This window comes from Lepisma saccharinum, chromosome 6 (assembly GCF_977018435.1).
Source record: "Lepisma saccharinum chromosome 6, izLepSacc3.1, whole genome shotgun sequence".
NCBI classification, from domain to species: Eukaryota; Metazoa; Arthropoda; class Insecta; order Zygentoma; family Lepismatidae; genus Lepisma; species Lepisma saccharinum.
The window spans coordinates 73,886,601-73,906,928 of record NC_139234.1 but is presented as its reverse complement, the minus strand read 5'-3'; positions in this window follow the sequence as shown (position 1 = coordinate 73,906,928).

The following is a 20,328-nucleotide window of genomic DNA, read 5'->3' as shown; positions in this document are numbered from 1 at the left end:
AGTGTTGCAATTAAATGACATATAACTCCTGTAGGGGTACGTCTGCATGTAATATTTGGTTAAATAGGATAGACGTTAAATACATATTTAGTTTGAACACTTTCTTTATTTGCATATTTAAGTTTGAATAGTGAACACCAAACACCAAACACCAAACGAGGGAGACTCACGAAAGCCAGTCTGAAAGTAAAAGTTGAAAGTTGTTGTAGGTAGGGCATATATGGAACTCGAACTGGGGTTTCCGTGACGTTATTGTGTAAGGGTCACCCTCACCTCTGACGTACCGTCTCAGAAGGATGACAGAAATATTCATGCAAATACTTAGAATCGCTTTGGCTCTTACAACGGACCAAACGGGCAGCGAAAATCAACCACGTCGGCAAACCGGTCACACCGGTTGCCAAAGCTTATCGCGCCCGTGTTTCATAGAGTCGATGATCTCTGATGGTTGTGAAGTAATTGGCGATATATTAATATAGTCCACACGATATATCGCGATACTGAAAAAAATACGTCCAGGCGATATCAACTAGACGATATATCGTCACGATATTTTGGCGATATATCGCCACGATATTTGGCGATATATATCGTGTCTGCGATATACCGTCATGAACTTTGCCAATGTATATCGTGTTGGTGATATATCGTCATGGTATTTGGCGATATATATCGTGTCAGCGATATATCGTCACGATATTTGCCGATATATATAGTGTTGACGATATATCGTCACCATATTTTAGCGATATATATCGTGTCAGCGATATATCGTCACGGTATTTGGCGATATATACAGGGTGTTTCTAAAGGTCGTTTACAACGCTTGGGAGGTGATTCCTCAAAGAAAACAAGCAAAAAGTGTAAGTTCCATTTTGACGACTGAGGCTTCGTTTCAGAGATAGGAGTCTCGCAAAAGGTGACAAAGTGAACGTCACACCTAACTGGGACGAATACTATAACATATAGAGAGGCGGTTCCAAGGGAATCATCAAGGAATCGTATGTGCTCAGTCCGGAAGTCACTATGAAAAGTTCACTGCATGCATGCGCAATGGAGTCCTCAAAGGAATTGGGGATTTCCAGCAAGAACAATGCATGGAAAGGGTATGTAACGCAGCAAGAAGGACCGTGACAATGAGAAATGCGTTAAAGACAACACATCCCGACCTCAAACGTCAAAACATGAGCACGGAACACAAAATCCGAAAAGTTGACCACGGTTGCATATCCCAGTTAGAAGCGAGGAATGAACGAATTATGTCATGTGGCATACGAGAGACACAGTACTCCACCAGGAGGAGGGAAAGAAAAACACAATATCAGATGATTGCGACAACGTGTATTTTTACACGCGACAACTACGTAATATCCCCCCCCCATACACACACACACAACAAACAACAAATGCTACAATGGGGTGTAAGGGGTGACCTTCCACGTAGTACACCCAAATGTCAACCTCACTTCCACACTAGTGCACCCTGGACTGCAGACTAACGAGGCTCTGGCGACTGGCCCCATGGCCAGTATAATTTTGTTTGTATTGTCCTGTTTTTTGTCCTTATGTGTGCTGAGTGCCCCTTTACAGCCTCAGCTTTTAACAGAAGTCAGAACATTTTAAGATTTTTAGTTACGCAACGTTAGAGTTGTTATTTGTAATGATAAGGGGCTGGCCCCCGTATAATGTGACGGGAGCAAAATAGCCTAAGTGCTGACGCTCCCAAAATTTTAAATTGAAATTCAAAATTCAAAAAAATTCAAATGCTACAATGTCTTACGCACAGACAGTGCGTGTCACTGTACCAACTGAAGATGTCACTTTCACCACACAAATGGGGTGGGGAGCAATACCAAGAGTGTTCTCACTGGGATTTGCCGAGGGCGATAATCACAGACGGTTTTCAAAATGTCTGCCGTTCACTTCTACGCAGAGATGACATCGACGAATCAAGGATTGTCGAGTACGAGCAAACAAGCAAACAAGCCAGGTGTATCTGCTACCGTCGCGGCGGCGACGTTGATGCGAGCAATGAGGTCCTCAGCTGATGTGACAGGTGTGTCGTATACAAGGGTTTTAATTTCTCCCCAGAAGAAAAATCGAGAGGGTTGAGATGTGGCGACCTCGGTGGCCAAGGCACAGGCTCATCCCTACCAATGAACCTATTGCGAAACACGTCATGCAGGAAATGTCGTACATTACGATCGAAATGAGCTGGTGCCCCATCGTGTTGGTACCACATTTCTTGCCGCAGTGCCAAAGGTACGGTCTCGAACAGTTCAGGCAGAACCTCACTAAGAAATGCATGATACGTGCGACCATTCAGGCGAACAGGGAGAATGTATGGTCCAATTAAATGATCATGTACTATCCCGCACCACACATTCACTGAACACCTGTGCTGGTGATGGGACACAAAAATGCATGTGGATTGTCAAAGTCCCAGACATGACTGTTTCTACAATTGAAGACATCCATCCTGGTGAAAATTGCTTCATCTGTCCACAATACCTTTGCCCCGAAGTGAGGGTTTGTGTCCAGCTGATGCAACAACCATTGGCAAAACTCCATACAAGGGCGAAAGTCACGAGGTAACAGTTCTTGTACTTTCTGCAGTTTAAAAGGGTTCATTCCTTCCTCTGACAACACTCGCCAAACATTCACATGAGACGTGTTTCGTGCCCGAGCGAGCACGCGCGTACTGGTGCCAGGATGTTCTGCGACCGCTGTTAACACATCTTCTGCAAACTGAAGTGTGCGTACACTTCGGGGTCTTCCAACTTCTTGCCGCGGTGGTAACACTGACCCTGTTTCACGCAGTCGACTGTCCACTACCTGAAAGAAGGCGTGAGACGGTAAACGTCTCTGTGGAAAGCGTTCTCCATAAAGACACCTTGCCTCACTGCTATTACCACGTGCCTCCCCATACATGAGATGCATGTCTGCTAGCTGCTGGGTCGTATACGCAGCCATCTGTGTAATAGGGAGCTGGAACTGCAAAGTATCGTTTTTGTTTAACACTGGCACATTGCACAAATTGGCCGTATCACCGTACGAACACCACAGACCAATTGTTGCGATACTTGACTTGCCCACTCCACCACGTCAACTTCTTTCAATACAACATACTAGCACTCTTCAATGCGTATGACAACCTAGAGCGAACTGCTGATCATATCCCAGCACCTGCAACACGACTGGAACGACTGCCGGAGAGAACCAACCCTTCGAGCTCCTCTCGCGGGTACAGCAATCATGAAGGTCAAACGTAGACTACGAGAGGCAGACTTGCCTGTGCAGCGCTTCCAAAACTGGTCTCTTTTACGTCACAGTGATCGCGTGCGAACACTTTTGGTATTGCTCCCCACCCCCTTTGTGTTGTGAAAGTGACATCTTCAGTTGGTGTACAGTGACTCGCACTGTCTGTGCGTAATACATTGTAGCATTTGTTGTTTGTTTTGTGTGTGTGGGGGGGGGGGGAGATATTACGTAGTTGTCGCGTGTAAAAATACACGTTGTCGCAATCATCTGATATTGTGTTTTTCTTTCCCTCCTCCTGGTGGAGTAATGTGTCTCTCGTATGCCACATGACATGATTCGTTCATTCCTCGCGTGTAACTGGGGTATGCAACCGTGCTCAACTTTTCGGATTTTGTGTTCCGTGCTCATGTTTTGATGTTTGAGGTCGGGATGTGTTGTCTTTAACGCATTTCTCATTGTCACGGTCCTTCTTGCTGCGTTACATACCCTTTCCATGTATTGTTCTTGCTGGAAATCCCCAATTCCTTTGATGACTCCATTGCGCATCCGTGCAGTGAACTTTTCATAGTGACTTCCGGACTGAGCACATACGATTCCTTGATGATTCCCTTGGAACCGCCTCTCTATCTGTTATAGTATTCGTCCCAGTTATGTGTGACGTTCACTTTGTCACCTTTTGCGAGGCTCCTATCTCGGAAACGAAGCCTCAGTCGTCAAAATGGAACTTACACTTTTTGCTTGTTTTCTTTGAGGAATCACCTCCCAAGCGTTGTAAACGACCTTTAGAAACACCGATATAACGACACGGAAAAAAATATTGTATTGTATCGTGTGTGACGAAATTGTCTTGACGATATATTGCGATATGAAATTTCCGATATCGTCCATCCATGGTTGTAACTCTTCCCTCCTGATGCGTCAGAGCATACTCGCTTTCCCTGGAGGTATGACTCATCGCACCAAACTCAAACACCATTTTGCTCAAGCGCCGTATTTCATCTTCTGACGCAAGCGCGAATGCTTTCGTGATTAGGTTTAAATCTCTTAGAATAAATACACTATATTAATAACGCAAGCATTTAGCCTGACGCCAGAAGACGAAATACGGCGCTTGACTAGGAAGGTGTTTGAGTTTGGTGCGATAACCGAGACCCCCTGTCCTGCGGTGAAACAGACGGCGTCAGTGCATCGACAATGACGTTCGAGTGACGTAAAACGCAGTGGCGAGAAGGCCTAATGCCATATACTTAAAATAGGCTATGGGGTCAGAAGTTCCAGGTTACAGTGCTGGTAACGACATAAGTTTAATTGTGTTCGTGCCATAACCTACGTCATCAATTCACAGTTCATCCTTATCGTTGCTATTAACCTGCAGATGTAAAAGATCGTCGTTAGACAGCTAAAATGCACACACGCGTGGATATTCCCACAGAAGTAATCATTATTGATGCTTCTAAATGTAGCATTTCTCCTTCCGGTTAAAGACATCCAACCATCATTCATCATCGCGAGGCGCTAAGAAGCCTTAGAAAAGGTAAGTACACGGTTTAGAAAATTTACTTCTCTCGTATCCGTTGGACCTTTGAGTGAAGTGCAAGGCTATTTCCTCTAGCAGTGACGAAGTACCTTGTGAACCCTGACGTCACAGTTCAGCTTGATAGCCAGGAGAGGAAGTGACGTAATTTCTGTCCAGGAGTTTACAATAAAACACAGCCTGTCACTCAATTTTGTGGGAAACGGTATTTCCTCCAGAATGACAAGTTACTTGAACAGGGTTGCCAACTATTGAACAATTGAACTGAAACTAGTATATTGTCAACCTTGTCGACACTTAGCGTAATGGTAACATGGTGTAGCTGTGCTGTTGACTGTGAACAAAGAGTAGAATACTTCAGACATTTGTTTTTCGATATTTATATGTTTTTAAGGGCGTTATGATGTAATTAATATATATCAAATTCAAATTGTACCATTACAGTGACACTATACTCTGTCCCGGGATGGGGAAGGGAACAAAAACGAGTCCTCTGCGCAAGTAGTGACTTCGGTGGAGTCGCCATTCCAGCCGGCGCTGGGACCGCCATTATGCCAGTGACCCTCTTTTGCCGCTTTTACCTACGAAGGAATTTGCAATCAAACAACCAATTAGGCCTACTATTTGGGCAAGAAGCGGCAACTTTGAAATCCCTCCTCCCCCGAAGTAGCCAGCAGGGGAACAGGATTTTGTCAAAATAACCGTTCTACGGTGTGAATGGACACGGGTTGGTACGACGACTTCACTTTAGTGACAGTAGAGGACTCGACCAATGATAACATAAAAGGGAAAGTCGGGGCAGTTAACAGCCGTTTGAAGCAGCGCGCACTGCTTTGCTGCGCTCCCTCACTTTCTCTATAGATTTCTGGGACAGGGCGATGCAATGGACCATGTCATGAAGACAGATGAGAGATGTGGAGGTAGCGTATCGTATCGTACCCAAGCTATTGGGTAAGAAGTTACAAGTCTTATGTTATTCTTAACATAGCAGGAAGCGGAGAAAGGAATGCAGAATAAGCAATTAGGCAAACGTTAGGTTAGTGACTTGAGAGACGGCTATGGAATGAGCGTTGGAATCGTGAGGGAGCGAGATCAGTGGGCGAGAATACGAGAGAGAGTAAGGACTCCGGATTGTGAGAGAGAGAGAGAGGGAGGGAAGTGGGAAGCGATTATTGGATATTGGTGCGTGAACAGATTGAATTCTGACAGTAAGGTCGGACAAGTGACAATTGAGAGGACAAGTGTGGAAATAACCTTAATCTATTTGTGAGGCAAGTATTATCCTCTTCTTATCAATATCCATATCGGTTCAGTCATGGAGAGTACAGAAATCTAATTATTGCACACATAGGCGTAGCTAGAACTTTATATTTGGGTGTGCACAAAGAAAAGAAAATGAGGTCTTGTACCTTTTTAATAGCATATTTTGCAACACAATCACTTGGCTCTTTAACTGCTCTGATGATCTTAAAGGAATATAAATTCACTAAATGACAGTGTTGAAAATTTCTGAATATATGTAGTAGAAAAAAATCAAATTGCATAGAAATTACACACACACACAAAATGTTCATAAATGTTACAAATACATCAAAATACACGTCATCTATAACAAGAGACGTCTGTCAAAAGATACAATGTTCTTAAACTCGTCAATAACTTCATTTACATCAATAGACGAAGCTTTTTCTTGTTCCACAAATAGCAAGAGCAGGCCTTCCAATCTATCCTGCTTCTGAGTTGCTCTTAATTTAGTTTTAACTTGGGTAAGCTTAGACAAAGCTCTTTCTCACACGTGCAGCTTGTGACAGGTATAGAAGAAAGGCGCTGTAGTACAGAGTAGAATGCAGTAAATATCTTCTTTCTCCAATGACATCAAAAAATCGAAAATCTATAGACATCAGCGATAATGTACCAAGTAATGACATTTTCAACTTCTTACAAACTGCCGCTTATTTTCTCTCTTATTGAAATATCTGTATTTAATTCTCTTTGATAAAGCACACCCAGTAGCTACGCCTATGATTGCACATTTGCCATTCCTCTAAATGTAACCTTTCGCATATATCACATTTAGGCCAAGCGAGTGATAACCATGTGAAAGATGAATGATGAATAACTACATCACCCAATCGAAGATTCAAGGTTCTTGGTTCGATCCCAACGCAGTTTTAACATTATGTTACCGTAGGACTCCTCACAATCTCGATTAGGGTCATAGTGGAGGATGTGATCAACATCACGCTCCGTCCACCTTTACGTTCCCCTCCTCCTTCTCAAGAACGGCTTATGCAGAATATCTCACCTGAGGTTTCAGATTAAACAGTTTAATTTTGCTGTTATCAGGTGTAGAAGTTATAATTTGAAAAGGAGACTGCTAAAGCCAATTTCCATGGAGGACAGTACGACCGCCTTTTTCGACCTGGCCTCTCTCAACACCAAAGCACCCGAGAGATCGACATGGATTTAAAGCACACAAAAGTGGTCCAAAGATGGCGCTGCTGCACATTTCAACCCAATAGAAATGAATGATGAGGAAAACTAAATGAGACCATGGGTAACCTTACGAGAATTTGAGAATGAAAACGGGAGAAAAATATCTGCATCATTGACAGTGACCGCACGAAAAAATAAGACTGGGAGCAGAGGGGGCGGGAATAACTTCTAAGGGGAAATACAAGTTTGTTATGTACCTAAGCATATTTTTCTGAAAAAGTATTTAATTTTCGTTGGTTACCAAGGACTTTCGGCAAATTCGTTTTAAGTTTATTTCATACTCAGATATGCTAATCCGGACTGAATCTACGTTTTAAAATAGGATCCGAAGCATTGTGTTATAGTTTTTCAACCCGGGGACCCATTTATTATAATACTACAGTGTTGCCACCACGCAAACGGGAAGGCCGTTGTACACAAATTTTCATAGCGTATAGAGGACATCTAGACAGACTTTTCATAGTAACGTTGTACTTGTTAAAGCCTATTGTTCACGTTACGAACCGTCGAAAAAACTGCATTTTCTATCCTGTTTATAGGCAGCCATGCAGTTCAGATTCACGTTGCCACTGTCATTTATTCCTCTCTCTTTCACTTGCGATAAATCTGTTGGTACAAATGAGAGACGTTAATTTTATCAAACAGTCTCCGGTGTAAAATCAGCTCTTTTTCTTTTCTTCCGGTTGGCAACACTGTTCGCGACGGCCGGAAGAACGGTAGATGTCCGTCTCTTCCTCATCTCTCAAGATTCGAGGGGCGATTTCCATCAATCTTTCACGAGGTGTCTCCCCGGGTAGTTACCATCCCTGCTTCCAGGGACACGTGTTGTTGACACGACTTGAGGGTTCGTCTGTCTATCGAATTTTGCTCAAGACATCGTAGGAGGGTGGTTGGGGGAGAGAAGGGGAAGGGACAGTCGCAGAGAAAGGGAGGAGAGAGATATGAAATAAGCTGAGACAGAGAGAGAAAGAAAGAAGCAAGCAAATACGAAGAGAGGGTAAGAAGGATGAAGAAAGGGAGATAGAAACAAGTAAGACATAGAGATAACCATGATGAAAAAAAACAGGCGGAGAGAACACGAGAGAAGTAAATATGGAGACATTCAGAGAGAAGGGCAAGGGGGGTGGGGATGGAGAGTTGTGCATTCATTTTTCGTTATTCCACAACAAGGAAGCTTGTTCCTCCATTGTTGAATCCGTTCAAGTAAGGATTTTTATTCTTTATCCAATTGTATTTTTCCTTCAAATTATCAGGTTTCTGAACTATTTTCAACAGGAGAAACAATCATCACTCAATTTTGATTAGCCAAGAGATTATTTTTTTCAAAAATAAGAAGAATAATGCTCTTTGCCTATCTATCGAAAGGAATAGTATAAGTACAGGTCCAATAAGAAATAGTTTTAAATGTACGTTTTATGAACAAAGTATACGCGAGTCATTTTAGTTGGCAGCGCTTGTTACCCGAGTTATCCCATTCTGATCAATCTTTTTAACGTGTAACCTCACTGAACGTATCTACGAAACTAAAGTAATAGGTCACTTGAGAGAAAAATAACATACAGATGTTTTCATGCAAAATTTCTTGTTCTCCCTATCTATTAAAATTAAAAATTATTGACTCAGTGTGTATATGTGGGAGGGGAAATAAATGTACAGTCACCTGCATTAAAATGGGAAACCTATATCCTGAAATACTACCTTCACTGCAATGCATTATACATTTTGCCTAACCCTAAGGCAATTAGATAACTACAATAGCAACTTTTCAATTGAAAGGTCTTCTTATTGCCATTGACTGTACTTTGGGCAAGGCACAATTGCCTGCCCCCACCCAAGTCAGTCTAGAATAGAGATTATGCACCAACGAGAAAAATGTTACTGAGAAAAGTTGTTTGTCTTGATGTCCTTTATATATTTCCGTGGTCCGTGGGTGCCATTAAAATGGCACCCTGTATATCTATATTGGCATTTGATAGAATTGAATATTTGGAAATTTAATATTGTATTGAGTTGTGGTTAAGATTTGTTCACTCTGTTGCTTAAGAATTACATTCTTCTGTGCGTGAAGTTTTGTAAAAATTCGAGTATTATACCGCGTTTGTTACAACCTGTCCCGGTTCCCGCGCTAGCTGGTCGCTGGCTTTTCTCCGTGCTGGGGAAAGTCAAAGCCAGGCAGCCAATTAAAATACGCAACGTCGGAACAGCGCCTACGTAAGCGCCTCTCTTCTGGCTTCCATTCGCTCCTCGCTGCCCAGCAGACGATTTTTTCCTCGTTTCTCATTGGCACCGAAACTGTCGAGTGATCCTTAGCGCGGGAAACGGGACAGGTTCTACCAAACGCGGTATAAATAATGTGACCATTCTCCATCCAGGATGAAGTCTGAATTAATGGCAAGTCTAAATCTCTTGTTAAAATACAGCTTCAGTTTTCAACTTACCCGGCCTCGTGGTAGCGGTTTTTCATTGATCAAAAATATATAACATGTTACTTTCTTAATTTCCAACTATACCGTAGGGGTCGATTAAATAAATGTTAAGAAAATGGGGGGGAAGGTCAAGAAAAAGTTATGAGTTTTGGAAGTCACACGACCTTAATACCTATCCATTGTTTAGTCTTCATTAAAATCGTAATTAATTACCAGCTATTAGACTGGAATCTGCTGTCTCTTTGAATCCAGCATATTTTATCTTTGAATTCCAATTACTTCCTAAGATACCATTATCGTTGCACAAGGATATGCTGAAATAAATTGTTCACAATACTTAACAAGAAACACACGATTGATAAACAGTTGACCATTTCGTGCGACCTTTCTAAGTCCTTGGAAACACCACAACGATGTCGTGCAGTCTGCCTGACAGGAAACGAGAAAATATTTATTGAACATCATTTGAATAACGCTTGAAAGATATTGATTGATTTCGGACTGCTTTCAAAGCTGGTTAGAAGGAGAAAAAATTATCATCACTCAAGTCAACACAACATATAGCTTATTCTCTTTATAACAGTTTCAGAGTGAGACGAATTTTTAAGTATGAAAACTGTTTGGGGTTCATTCCGCAAGACCTTTCGACTTCAGCAACTGATCGTGATTAAAGAAAAACAAAAGCACATGTAGCTAGAGTGCTGGATTTTTGCTATTTAGCGTCTGTTATCTGCTCCTTTTGGCTAATCGCAAAAATGATGTGATGAAATTGGTTCACGGACACTCACAAAGAACACCCATTCTTCGTTCGGAATTCGAACCAGGGATCCTGGCGTTGTAGCGCACCGTGCTTTTGTCCTCTATTTTTCAATATGGCGGCCTTGCCGTGTGTATGATCAACAAAGCATGTTGTTATTGTCGTTACTAGTGTCATATGAAAGATACGTATGAAAAACAACCAAGCTACTGCCAATTAGTACTGTTATTTCGTGAAAACTTTCATTTGTCCGCCATTTTTTCAATATGGCGCACTTAGCGTATGGGTAATCGCCGGAGACTTTTGATTTGTTGTTATTAATGTTATAAAGATGTTACATACCAAATTTCATCTTGTTATGACTTAGTTTCTTTATTTCGGAAAAGGTGACTGGTGGAGGGAAGCTTATAGCAACAGCAAACAGATGCAGTGAGAGAAATTACATATGTTGATAGGAATGAAAATATATTTTGCTGCATTTCTTGATTTCTTTGTATTAAGTTTTCAGCAATGACAGTTTTGTGATACGAACTGCAACTGTATATCTGTAACGGATTCTTTGCTTTAATTTACGACCTTTCTAGACCTCCCTCATGATGTAGTGCCTTGCAATCAAGGGGCCCAAACAACTTCCTACTTGGATAATGCATTAAGGAGTCATTGCACCGTGATTTGTATCAAGCAAGTCCGGACATGCTTGAGACATCCTCTTCGCTCAGAGATCGTGAAAGTTACCTCAACCCTTCCGCTCCAGATCCTGAAGCTAATCCACAAAGTTATTCATTGTTGTGTCGCAACGGAACAACAATGCCTCAAGAAACTCCTGCTTAGCACGTACGGGGATCGATTCCAGATTACGCAATCCTCTTGCGCCCTCATCCGTGACTTTCGGGATTATCGTGATCCCAGGCTATTGATCAAGTTCCGGGTCGGCTGGGCGGAAACTTTGAAAGGTTACTTCTTCCGAAAATAGCACGGACTCCCTAACCTTCCGTGATCCAGACAGCGCTAGGTCGGGAAGTTCTTTCTTTCATTTTTTTAAGTTGGTCAATGGTCTTAATAGCAGTTATCCGACTTCTAAACTTCGCGTTATGGACAGTATTTCAGAAAGGAACTTTGTGAATTTTTATTTATCTGGGTGTGGAATGTCATTTAATGCTTCAGAGTTTTGGAATCGTAGGATTTATTCACAAATATAATTATTTTAGTGTCTGCACACTAGGGACGGACGAAATCGGAAATTTCATATCGCGATATATCGTCAAGAAAATATCGTCACACACGATACGATACGATATTTTTTCCGTTTCGTGATATGGGCAGTAGAGCAGTGTACCCGGTTCCACGCCCGAAAATGAGGCTCGGTGAGGCTCGCAGTGTTGCCAACCCCTTACTCGAAAAAATCACCAAGGTTTTTATCTCGGTCTAACCTAATTTAAAGCAAGGAGCTGGCAATACTGCGAATCTCACCGAGCCTCATTTTCTTGCAGTGTTGCCAGCTCGAGCGAGGCGTAGCCTTTTACGGTGTATGTTAACGGTTTGCTTTCGTAAGGCATGAGCCTTATTTTCTCGCAGTGTTGCCAACTTAGGGGCGAGGCGTAGCCTTTTACGGTGTATGTTAACGGTTTGCTCTCGTAAGGCATGAGCCCTATTTTTTTGCAGTGTTGCCAACACCTCACTCGAAAAAATCACCAAGGTTTTTGTTTTTGGGTATAAACTAACCTACAATGAGAGAAAAATGGACAGAAAAAGCTCTGACATTATTTTTTAAGCTATTTTTTACCCTATTTCAAAATGTTGCTTTTATGCTAACTTGCTTTTTGACCTACATTTGAAATGACTTACGATATTTTCCTATAAGGAGGCTGTTTTTTTACTGTAAGCTCTCTTAGTGTAATCTACTACGACCTGCTAATAGGCTTCTGCTCTCAGCGTAATCTGTTTTACGTACTAAACTAATCTACAATGAGAGAAAAAATGGACAGAAAAAGCTCTGATATTATTTTTTAAGCTATTTTTTACCTTCTGCAAATGTTGCTCTTATGCTAACTTATTTTTTGATCTATTTTTTATTTTATGATGTTTTACGCACTAAACTAGCCTACAATGAGAGAAAAATGGACAGAAAAAGCTCTGGCATTATTTTTTAAACTATTTTTTATTCTATTTTAAATGTTGCTCTTATGCTAACTTATTTTTTTATTTTTTTTATTTTACGATGTTTTATGCACTAAACTAACCTACAATGAGAGAAAAAATGAACAGAAAAAACTCTGATATTATTTTTTAAGCTATTTTTTATCTTCTGCAAATTTTGCTCTTATGCTAACTTGTTTTTTGACCTATTTTTGAAATGACTTATGATATTTTCCTATAAGGAGGCTGTTTTTTTTTACTGTAAGCCCCCTCAGTGTAATCTACCACGACCTTGTGCTCTCAGCGTAATCTGCCACGATGTGTTTTGTTTTTTAAAACTCTCATGTGTGATCTTCTACAATGTGTGTGTGTGTGTGATAATCAAAATTTATTTTTGTTAAGGAAATCCCTGGCCCCTGCTACGACCTAACGGGACCTCTTCTATGATGTTTTGGGCCTTCTGCTATAATGTTTTTCTCCTCATGTTGCAAAAATTGTATTGTAGCGGTATTTGAAATCGACTGTACTGTGTAGTAGACCAATCAACTCGGTTCTAAGCTCGAAAAGTGGGGCTCAGTGGGGCTCAACCCACCCCAAGAAAATTTCACCATGTGATTTTTCACAGGCGAAACTAACCTACCAATAGGAGTTGGCAACACTGACTAGTTGCTTCACAAACCTCTTGTTTTTTAAACATATGATATTTTCACAGGCGAGGCTAACCTACAAGTTACAAGTTGACGGCGTAATCTTCTATAAGATGATAAGTATGCAATAAGATGAAGAAGATACTAACTGGCAATAGCGGTGTTAATGTTTCCAGCTTTCTACCCCCACCCTCTTCTTACCGGACCTTCTCCCTTATGGTGCAGTGGTATTCAAGGATTCGATACTTGCACAAGTGGTTTTTGAAACTGTAGGTTTAGCCCCGATTAGTCTTACTTACAGGGGGCTCTTGTAAATGCCACGGGTGAAAAAACATGCATACTTTTGTTTTTTCCACATGTATGTATGTATGTAATGCAATTTGTGTGGAGGCCAAAATTTTGAATTTACGGCTTAATTAATCTGCATGAATGCTTAATGTTTGATTTTTTTTATTTCTAGTTTGACATGAGATACACACAATTTTATTTTTTGAAGTACAGTTAATATTACCTAGTTCGGGTTAAGCTGTAACATACAACTAGCGATCGACACGACACACAGACAGAGAGAGTGTGAGCAAATTCAAAGTGCGATCTATTGTGAACTAAACTAACCTCACTCACCCACCCACATATAGTTTTACAGGTAACTCAAAAAGCAGAAAATAGTACATAGCATGACAGGTCGATCTATCGTAAACTAAACTAACCTTACTTGCCCACCTACATATAGCCTTACAGGTGACTCAAAGGCAGAAAGGCAGCTATATTACTTGTAAGGGCCAACACACAAGATTTATTGCAAACTAAATTAACCTACGACATAAGCCATGGACACATCTTCCAGATAGGGTATAAGCAACTCACCTCTTGTAATTGTATAACGGGGGAAAATTAACCTACAGCTGGCAACACTGTTTGAGTTGCTTTCGACGAGCCAAACTTACACTTTGCAAATAGGCTAAAGCTAATTTTTTACAGCTAGAAGCTTGAAACATATACTCTTGCAGAGTATGCCAACTTACCTCATGTAAAAATATTACCTAGTACGGTTAAGCTGTGACATACAACTAACGATCGACACGACCACCTGACACACATACGGAGAGAGTGAGACAGCTTATATGCAATATATTCCTACACATGTACTGGGTTTTAAAAGGTAACTTGCAACAACTATTTTACTCACTCTCTATCAAAATCTCCTAACCACATGTTTTTGATACTTGCTGCCAGAACATGGTGGTTTTAGACTGTAAATTCAACCTGATTATTCTATTTGTGCATGATGCCTGCATTTGGAATATTTAATTCTTGGCATACGGTATTTTGCGTGCTCCAGTAACCTTGTGCTTGATTCACGGAAGCTATGACGCGTATTTTTTGTTTTGCGAACATGCGAGAATTTTTCACAATAGATAATATATTGCAAGAGCGAGTTGTTTGTGTATATAAATCTAGTTTTGGAAATGGACATGAATATAATGTCAAAAATTATTGCATAACTTAAAAATATTGATATTTATTGCACTAGCAAAGGTAAATGTGGAATGCCCCGGCCCCCTCAGCTGTTAGGTTAAACAGCATAAATATTTTATTACTGATAGCAAGCATTCTCATATCCACAAAACAGATCTAGTAATGAGCTGTCTTGCAAGTCTCCCGAGTGAAGGAATATGATGCCACTATAAACTGCAAACAAGATATGCAGTCCCTCGCATGAGATGTATGAGGCTTATGAACCTCGACCTATAGAGTTGTACAATGGATTTTTTTTTTAAGCATAGCGGTATGTTTTTTGCTTATTTTAATGTCATCGAGCGTGCATGTAAAGAAGGGGAGAGAAAAAAAAGAGGAGGGGGGGTTATAACGGATAATTCATATTTCGATTTCAATACTTTTGCTAGTCACGATTCACCTGCTATCTAGAAGGACACTGGACGATGGCTAAAAGCGAGTGAAGGAGAGAAATGTTATTTTTTTTTATTTTTTTGATTGTGTGTGATGAAATAGTTTTAGATAATAATAGTAGGCTAATAGAATTGTAGAAAACGGGTGTATGGTGATGCGAGGCTGAAAGCAATTTTGAAAGCAGTCTCGGGCATCTTTGCGTTCAGCCAACAAGGAAAATGCATATGGAGGGCGCAACGGTATTGTCCATGGATGGTTTTTCTGAATAAACATACATATTAGTTTTTGCAGTCTCCAGATGGGATCGGAGTTTTTGTTTTGGTTGGACAAGGGGTTCAGATAAATGCATGGACATCAAAATAAAAGAAAAAAAATTTACTCCACTGCTCACATGTATTGAGTCTTCCAATAACACACCTCGCGGGGCGTACCTACATGTATGCAAAATATAGTTAATGTTTTATTTCTCGAACCTGTGGTCTGTAGATTTGTTTTTTTGTTGGCAACAGAAACAGAAAAAATGGCACCATGTTATTGTATACTGATATGGGTGTACTGTAATCATAACAATTTTCTAGTTAAAAATCTATGTTGAAAAGCAATGTTGGGTGACTTGTCTGTGTTGGGTCTTATTAACAACTTCACAGCTGTACCTGCACAACTCATCGACTACAAGGCAACAATGTTAGGAAATGTGTGCATGGCTCCGAGAATACAATTTAAAATTACTAATGTGGCATGAACCCCCTCTACTTGTGTGTATTTGAATATGCGAAAATTAGACACTTTGAATAATCGATGAGAACAATTACAAAAGCAGCTTGCACCTGTATGACGTGTTCAAACTTCAGATGATTTTTGTTAATCTACAAAAGCCAAGTGCAAACGGAGATCACTACGAAAATTGGGGGGGGGGGGGGGAAAGAAGGGAGGCTATTTTGGCTAATGGCAACGATGAGGATGAATAATGGTTGTTTTGATAAAATTGACGAAGTTAATATGCCTAGCCTAAAATAAAATTCAACAATTAATGTTAAACATTTGCCACTCTGAAATGGCGACGGCTATCATCATAACATGACTTGTTTCTAACCTGTCTATATTGGCCCTCTCTCTACCCCTCCATAAATTTGATTCGAAAGGCACAATCATTCCAGTTCTTGAATAAGACTCGCATATGCCCTCAGAAAAAACAAGAGAAGAAATAAATAAATCAAGTCATGTATATTCTTCATCCCCGAACTTTCTTCCACAACACTGCACGAAGCCTCGAGTTTCGGATATTGTTGTTGTGCGACAGGATAGGATAGATGAACCGTATGTTTACCGAGGACCAGACGTAATCAAACATTTTTTTGAAAAGATAGTTGAAGAGGTTGAGACTATTGGCAGCCTCTTACGCGAATTGAAACCAAATGCTCCCATTATCCAGCTATGAACTTCAATCTTACAATAATATTGAAACGTGTCCGGTGTGCGATCAAAGGTTTTACCGACGAGAACCGGAAAGTAATTTCATCATAATTATTTTACCGGAAACTACATCGGTGGAATCTGTAACATAATGTATTCATGTATGTGTTTGACAATCATATATCACTTACTAGAACAATTTTCACATTGTTTTCACTACGTGAGATGATATTTTATTTACATTTGCGATAAAATAGAGGTTTGGGTGTAATAACAGTTTTTATTAATTAATTTAGAGATGCATTTTTTATTTGTTGAGTTAATGATTAGGTTAATTTGTTATTTCTTGCAAAAAAAAGAGGGAACCACAGCTGAAAGAAAATACACAACTTGTATTATTGAGGTCAAGAGTTTGTTTTAACATCACTTTTTGCATACATAGGCTAATCGCGACTCGGGATATGTTTAAAATGGAATCTGAAATATTGATTATGCGACCTGACTGGAACTCGGAATAGGACACACTGATTACAAGACGTCGATATATTACTATTTGGTAAGAAATTGTAGTGTTTCAATTCACACACACACACACTCACAATTTAAAACAACTAAACTGATCGTAGGCCCAACTGGCGGCTGGCATACACAACTATCCATCCACCAGTCGTCTTCTGGGGCGTGTGTTTCGATGAGTGTCAACAACCTCCATTGTGAAGTAAAATTTGTAGGGGTAACATCACTCTCCAATTACAATGTTGGCAAACTTTTTAATTTTATCGTAAACGACGACAAAGGTATCGGCTACCTGATCAAAATTATCAACACGCTGCCTCCGAGATTCTGGAACGTTGCCGAAGGAAAGGGACTCGTGAACGACATCATCAACAAGTTACCTTTCGAGATATATTTACCTGGCTACCAATACTGCGGACCGGGTACCAAACTTGAGAAAAGATTGGAGAGAGGAGACAAGAGTGTGAATCCGTTGGACGCGGCATGCAAAAATCACGATATTGCTTACAACACGCACACGAATTTGGATGCACGTCACGAAGCAGACAAGAAATTGGAGCATGCTGCTTTCAGGAGGGTCATGAGCAGAGATGCTTCTTTGGGAGAAAAAGTTGCAGCATTGGGCACCACCATCGCCATGAACACGAAACAAAAATTTGGATGGGGAATCCTACCTAGAGTTATCTTTAACTGGCAACGAGGTGATCTTGGTCAGCACGACGAACCCTCAGCCGTTATAGAAGATATCTGAAACCAGCTTACACCAGTCACTCATAGCCCCCCCCAATTTTCTCACGATGGTGGGTTGCTACCGGCCCTATACGTAGGCCGAATAAATTCCGACCAGAGCCGGATTCGAACCTATGCCGTCTCGCAGCGAACAATCTCAAGACGAGTGAACGCCGTAATTCGCTCAGCTACGGAGGAGGACTCTCTCTCTCTCTACTCTTTCTCTAATTTTCATCATCATTGTTAAAATTAATCCAAGAGAAAATATATATTTTGTGTTGACATGGGAAATATGCAATAAAAAAATACATGATCAATAGTTAAGGTCAAAATCTGAATAAACAGTGAGGGTGATACACGCAAGCTTCCAGGCATGTGATTTACACAGAATTAAATATAAAATGAGAGATGGAAGGTTTTTGTTACTATTAGAATTTAAGGACGGAAAATATGTACAGCAAATGAATACTATTAAAAGTTTTTTTTTATCGTTGTTTAGTGAAAATAAAACATGTGGAACAAACTTTAGCGTAAAGAGCATTTTGAATCTTTTTCTATCAACACGAAATGAATACCTGGCATTTCCCCGCTCTGTAAGCGAGTGTCTCCGGGTTCGATTCCAGATGGAGGTACATCGCGCAGTGGTTCGCATTTCAGTTTTAAAACTTCAGGCCCGGTCCCTATCACGATTATTATTTCTCAAAAGTTTGACACAAAGCTGCTAAGTTTGCAACACTGCGTGCTCTACCGTAAGTACGTAATGGCGACCAGAGGTGTTCACCCTCCGGAGGGCGACCCTCGTGAGGGCAGACCTCACCCTCACCCTCACCCTCCGGAAGACTTGTGAGGGTGAGGGCGGTGGAGGGTGAGGGCAACTCCGATCTCGGAGGGTAAGGGCGGTGGAGGGCGAGGGCGAAAGCGATCTCGGAGGGTGAGGGCGGTGGAGGGCGAGGGCGACTGCGATCTCGGAGGGTGAGGGCGGTGGAGGGCGAGGGCGAAAGCGATCTCGGAGGGTGAGGGCGGTGGAGGGCGAGGGCGAGAGCGATCTCGGAGGGTGAGGGCGGTGGAGGGCGAGGGCGACTGCGATCTCGGAGGGTGAGGGCGGTGGAGGGCGCGGGCGAGAGCGATCTCGGAGGGTGAGGGCGTTGGAGGGCGAGGGCGAGAGCGATCTCGGAGGGTGATGGCGGTGGAGGGCGAGGGCGACTGCGATCTCGGAGGGTGAGGGCGGTGGAGGGCGAGAGCGACTGCGATCTCGGAGGGTGAGGGCGGTGGAGGGCGAGGGCGAGAGCGATCTCGGAGGGTGAGGGCGTTGGAGGGCGAGAGCGATCTCGGAGGGTGAGGGCGTTGGAGGGCGAGGGCGACTGCGATCTCGGAGGGTGAGGGCGGTGGAGGGCGAGGGCGAGAGCGATCTCGGAGGGTGAGGGCGTTGGAGGGCGAGAGCGATCTCGGAGGGTGAGGGCGTTGGAGGGCGAGGGCGACTGCGATCTCGGAGGGTGAGGGCGGTGGAGGGCGAGGGCGAGAGCGATCTCGGAGGGTGAGGGCGTTGGAGGGCGAGGGCGACTGCGATCTCGGAGGGTGAGGGCGGTGGAGGGCGAGGGCAATCTCGAAGGAGGGTGAGGGCGGTGGAGGGCGACTGCAGTCTCAGAGGGTGAGGGCATGCGGAGTGAGGGAAAGTGGAGGGTGTTGGAGGGTTAGGGCAAGTGGAGGGTAGTGGAGGGCGATGGAGGGTGACGGTTATGGCGGGGCCAGATCGAGACACGAGGAGATAGGATTAAATTTAATTTATTTTTGTTTCAAGAATAATTATAAATTTCCTTCACCCAATAAGCGACTCATTCGGTAACGCGTCTTACTACCATGCCAAAGGTCCCGGGTTCGATCCAAGGCCGGTTCAAATCCGGGAACTTTTCTAACGTTGTAAGGGGCCCCGGCGCCCACCCAGCATCGAATAACATGGGTACCTGGGGGAAACCCTGGGGGGTAAAGGCGGTCAGGGGCGTGATGCTGATCACATCACTCCCACTCACGACCGGATCAAGGAAGTGTGGAGCGTAACCCCCGCATCCCCTATAAGCCTTCATGGCGTGGTGCTAAGCACAGGGGAGCACTTTACCTTTTTTTTACTTTACTTCACCCAATATAATGTATCAATTTTTCGATAATATTTTGTTCCCGTTGTAATTTACATCGAATACTATTTGACCTGACATCGAATGGAATTGAAGCTCAAAAAGACATATTACGATTTATTCCTGATGATCTCGTACAAATTTCTATGAGCGTCAAATGTCTATTTCTGAGGCATTAAGGCATTAATGAAACTGACGCCTAATTCTAAGAATTACCTGCACCTGCACATTCCACCCTGCTGGTAGTCAGTGTGCGTGCCTATGGAACCATGAAGAATGCGCTGGATGATTCATAGAAAGCGTCCGCGGGAAGGGAAGACTGCTGGTACTTTATTTAACGGCAGATATTTTGATATTTTCACTTGACTAGGAG